Raw genomic sequence first — 6,000 nt, 5'->3', positions numbered from 1 at the left:
TGATGGTCTTCTAATACGAAGCAACTTAGAACATGAATTCCAAGATATTGTAAACTCTTCATTGTCGATAATGATGTGTTTCTGATGATCAGACCGCCTGATTTGTTCGCTATGTCTTGCCATGAAATGTCAAGATTCACAATTTTACTCCATGTTTCATTATGAAATGTGTCCGACGATAAACCGTCTTCGCATTTCAAATTTTCCAGTTTCACCCGTGTTATTCCCGATGGAATGTGTACGGGTATTTTTCCATTACAATCCATGGTATTTCCAAAACACACACATTCCTGAATAACACAGTTTCTAATAAAACTTGTTTCACTAATTTGTTTGACATATATCATGCCATCAGAGAATCCATTTAAGTAGAGTATAATCCAAAAGCAAGTCGATACCACACGCATGGACGCCATGGTATTCTGCATGGTAAAACAAATGAACTACCGCCTGAATCTTAAATAACCATTGGTTGCTTGCAAATAGATCGTTAGTAGGGGAACTTATTTTATGGAGCGGAAACCGCATTTCAGAAAATTGGCTACAAAGGATAATTTATTGGTAGCATTAACATGCCGCATTTCAGAAAATTGGCTACAAAGGATAATTTATTGGTAGCATTAACATGTTAAGATTATAAAAGGTGACACAAGGGTTCTTTAAAATGTTACAAAATACATTCCTAACATAAACTTGCCATTTCTCTCAGAAATCATATTTTAACATTTTGGTAATGTTTGCATCTATAAAAGCCGAACAAGTACTACGTAGATATGGTGTAGTAATCATTTTGGGTACGTTATTTTTGCAGTTGCTTATTTCATATACACAAAACAATGTGTAGACTGTGTGGAAAAAAAGCATTTCAGTCATTACGTTACAGATTAAACCAAAACTCGCTAACCAAGTGTTCACTGATATAGATATACGCTTCATTCATGATGACCATTAAGTTGTGCAACTAGGTAATTTAAAGTATTCGAGGTAAAATTTCAATTATTAAAGATGCCACCGTTATGATCGGCAAAATACTTTTCACTGTATTTTTATTATTTTGACTAAGAAACTTGGACTTAAATGGACATATTCCGGCAACATGACAACTTACAAGCCTGGAAGGTGGAATATCATTGACCAAAAACTTGAATTTGTGCTTGTACATCGTGTCTTTCTTTAACATCTAGATATAAAGTATGAAATGTCTTCTGAAGCACAACTATCGATGCCTTAGAAATGTTCTTTCCGCTATCTACAACAACTGGATATTTTGAGCTTTTCTATAATAGTTCAAAACATTTTTAAAGAAGGTGGCACAAATTCAAAACTGCAATCTATGTTTGATAGATAGGTATATGGGGACGTGGTTGGTTGTGTTGGGTTGGCTGGTTGGTTGGTTGGTTAGTTGGTTGGTTGGTTAGTTAGTTGGTTGGTTGGTTGGTTGGTCGGTCGGTCGGTCGGTCGGTCGGTCGGTCGGTCTGTCGGTCGGTCGGTTAGTTGGTTGGTTGGTTGGTTTGTTGGTTAGTTGGTTGGTTGGAATTGGTGGGTAGGGCACGTTAGTGTAGGGTAAGAGGGTGGATTTGGCCGAATGAATGTTGTAAGATAACACAATAATATACACCAACTATCTGCGAAGAAAATGGATTTACATAGAATATATTAATTGCTCGAACAATAGTGCATGTGTCAAGATAAACACTAATTATTACATTAACATGAATCAAACATTATTCATGACTGCAATAATTACAACTATATTTACATCATAAGTGTAGTTTTTTTAACTGTTTACTCTTTACCAACAAAATAAAACAGACAAACATTCGACTCAATATGCTAAACTGAAAATGGCAGAACACATTTCGGCATCTTTCATTCCAATCATCACCCGAACATTCTAGTTGAAAGGTTAAAGCACGCAAGCAGGCATGGCTTCTTCTTAAATACAATACTTTTAAACAACAGCATCAGGTTCATTTTTGCAAGATATGCTTTCAGGGAAAGCATTTCATATAACTGCTACAGTGCGATGTTTTGCGATGGGATGATTATGGTTCTATTAAAAGGTACACCTTGTTAAAGCTGCAGTCTCACAGATATACCATTTTTACAACTTTTTTATTTTTTGTCTTGGAAAGAGCAATTTTTTGCGTAAATATCTGCAAACCAATGCTATAATATTGCTGACAAAAAAAAATCAGATCGTAGATTTTCCTATTTCCGTTCGAAAATTAATGTTTTATGGCTTAAACCGTTTAAGAAAAATGCATTAAACATCAACTTTTGAACTTAAATATAAAAATCTGCGATCTTATTTTTGTCAGCAGTCTTTTATAACTGGTTTCCATGGATTTTCGCAAAAATTGGCTCGTTCCAAGACAAAAAATAAAAAAAGTTGTCAAAACGTTCAATCCGTGAGAGTGCAGCTTTAAAGGTACAAGTTGGTTTGTTATATTTAATGTTTGCTATCATTGTTTCCATATGCTGTGAAAGTGCAGGTGAAACAGGTAGTTTTTTGTCCGTTATTTTGAACAGGAAATATTCTATTTTTATAGTTTAGTCTTAAAGATATCGAGTAATAAGGAAAGTAATAAAACACGTTTATGACGGGTTAATCAATAAACATTGTAATCTCGCTGTTAATACCTAAAATGAACTAACACATGTTTATGACGGGTTAATCATTAAACATTAAACGTTGTAATCTCGCTGTTAATACCTAAAATGAACTAACACATGTTTGCATCCTTTAAATTGATGGCTTACCTTAAAGGGCCTCAATCACATTTAAAAGGGTGCCGTACTATAACGAAAAAATAAATGTATGACAGAAAAGCTCGTAGCTATTATGAGAAATCATCAAATGTTCAAACAAGATCTCTTTTGTTTAGATTTTTTTTTTAATTTCTCTATTTTACAAACAAACGTTGATACTTAACGTTGTTGAAAATTGAAGGACTTAAGGCTTCGATTAAAAAATAATTTTCAAATGAGTTTTTGACAGTTAATGTTTGGTGTTCGTTCATAACAGTTATAGTCCGAGATTTTGACCTGTGAACTATGACCTTTTGGACAAGGCCACTGTTAGATTCTTTAATAGGAAAATTGTGTCATTTTAGAGTTATCTTTCCATTGTTACTTACCTCATAGTTTGTATAGCTACTTATTCAACTGTTAAACTGTATCAACTGTGTGGCTGATCCGTGGTCATGAAGTGACACATTTACCTGTCAATCAAGGGATCGCAGGTTCGATTACCCGCCGCACCACTAAAACATATTAATCCTCTTCCGGTAGTGACGTTAAATTGGTGGGACGCTATGAGAGGTGTATACACTGGTGCACGTTAAAGAACCAGGGTACCACTTACCAGGGTTACATTCTGTCTGTGCACTATGCTTAAACAACCTGAAATGACTAGCAATCTTATCGGAGCAATCGCCGAATGGGCAGGGTACAAGTGCGAGTATAAATAAGCGTACACACAAACACCTTTACGCAGAAGCTACTTTTCGATACTTTTCATAATTTCTATTAAGTTTAAATGAAATGTGTTTTTATTCAAGACATAGGATATCTTCCATCTGTTTTAGCTGCTATTTATTTTCTATGTACATATATTTAAATAGCAATGTATTTCATAGAAATTAAAAACAATATCTTTAAATAATAGGGGTCCTGTTAAAGCTGCACTCTCACAGATTGATCGTTTTGACAACTTTTTCAATTTTTGTCTTGGAACGAGGCTTTTTTTTAATCCATGGAACCAGTTATGTAAGAGTTTGGACATAAAATAGTTCTCAGATTTCTATATTTTAGTTCAAAAATTGATATTTTATGCATTTTTCTTAAACCGTGAGTAAAGGTTAAAGCCATAAAACATTTTTTTTCGAACGGAAATATAAACATCTACGAACCTTTTTTGTCAGCAATCTTTTATATCATTGGTTTGCAGATATTGACGCAAAAAATGCTCTTTCCAAGACAAAAAATAAAAAAGTTGTAAAAACGGTATATCTGTGAGATTACAGCTTTAAGTGAAGCTTAGAGCTACTACTAAGAGCTACTAATAAACTTTTAAGAGTGACGTTCATGCATTTATAAATAAATAGTAACTTTAAATAGCTTTAGTTAAAACGCCTGTTAAAACATATTGACAATTTAGTTTAAGGACAGATTACAATAATTTGACGTTCAAGCATTTATAAATAAATAGTAACTTTAAAAGGCTTTAGTAAAAAAAAAGAGTTAAAACATATTGAACATTTAGTTTATGGACAGATTAAAATAAGTTTACTTTAATCTTGAAATCCAATTTGTAGTGTTTAATCAGGAGGACGATAGATAGGGATGATAGTGTGAAGAAGAGACGATAGGAGGATGGAGGAGAATAGAGGATAGAAGAGGAAAAGAATGTCGGATATAAGAATGAAAAAGGACAGTATATGTTAAAGGAGGGAAGAAGGGGTGATAAAAGATGTGAGGGGAAGGAGGATATAAAGTATGATGTGGGATTGAAAAGAAATCGAAGGATATAGGAGGGAAGATAGAAGGTGAGTAGAAGAGACGATAGAAGACGGGAAGAATGTAGAGCTAAGAATGGATGATGTTAGAGGCAAATATTGGAGGATAGACGAGGGAAATATTGGAGGATAGGAGAGGATAAGATTGGAGGAAGATAGAAGAGGGAAAGATTGAAGGATAGAAGAGGATATGTATGGAAGATAGAAGAGGAAAAGATTGGAGCATATAAGAGGGAAAGATTCGAGGATAGAAGAGGGAAAGATTCGAGGATAGAAGAGGGGAAATATTGGAGGATAGGAGAGGATAAGATTGGAGGAGGATAGAAGAGGGAATGATTGGAGGATAGAAGAGGGAATGATTGGAGGATAGAAGAGGGAAGAGGGAATGATTGGAGGATAGAAGAGGAAAAATTGAAGGAGGATAGAAGAGGGAAAGATTGGGGGAGGATAGAAGAGGGAATGATTGGAGGATAGAAGAGGGAAAATTGGAGGAGTAAAGAAGAGGGAAATATTGGAAGATAGAAGAGGGAAAGATTGGAGGATAGAAGAGGATGATTGGAAGACAGAAGTGGAAAATATTGGAGAATATAAGAGGGAAAGATTGGAGGATAGAAGAGGGAAAGATTGGAGGAAAGAAGAGGATACGAAAGGAGGATAGAAGAGGTAAAGGTTGGGGGATAGAAGAGGATAAGAATGGCGGATAGAAGAGGGAAAGATTGGACAGAAGAGGGAAAGATTGGAGGATAGGAAGGAAAGATTGGAGGATAGAAGAAGATAAGAAAGGAGGATAGAAGAGGTAAAGATTGGAAGATAGAATAGGGAAAAATTGGAGGATAGAAGAGGGAATGATTTGAGGGAAAGAATGTGGGATAAAATATGAAGCGATAATAGAAGAGTGTTAAAGGGAAGGAAAGTTGGTAGAAGATAGATAGGAAAAGAGGGAGATAAAGATAAGGCAAGGTTAGGAGGTAGGGTGAGGAGGAAACGGATACTGAGAAAAGAGTATTCCATTGGATAGTTCTCGTAACATGCGCGACCACATACGCATGTACGATGATGACTCTATGAGTCAACGGAAAGACAGAAGAGAAGACAGATCTCGTACCATGCACGACCACACGTACGAGTGGTGGCTCTGAGAGCCAGGCTCGAAAACCAGCACCGCTAGTTTCCGTACAAATTCGTCCAAGATTTGAAACCTTGGGAGATAGTGTTAAAAGACGAAATTTTGAGGTTTAAATAGCAGATCTTTATATCCCTTTAGGGGAAAAATGCGTTTTGTATAAATGTTCGTAATCGTGTTTAAAAAAGCTACATGTTATACTATCATATTTTAGAACTTCATTCTGGAGCGATAATCATTCAAAATTGAGCATTTTGTCCTATCTAAGCGATTTAGTAATAATTTTATGTCTTCCGGTTTTGTTTTCGTCAGTCTAAGTATAGAATTAATAAAGTTAATAAATGCTCTATTATTAGA

The sequence above is a fragment of the Mya arenaria genome, chromosome 13 (assembly GCF_026914265.1).
Source record: "Mya arenaria isolate MELC-2E11 chromosome 13, ASM2691426v1".
Lineage (NCBI taxonomy): Eukaryota > Metazoa > Mollusca > Bivalvia > Myida > Myidae > Mya > Mya arenaria.
Note: the sequence above shows the minus strand (reverse complement) of the source record.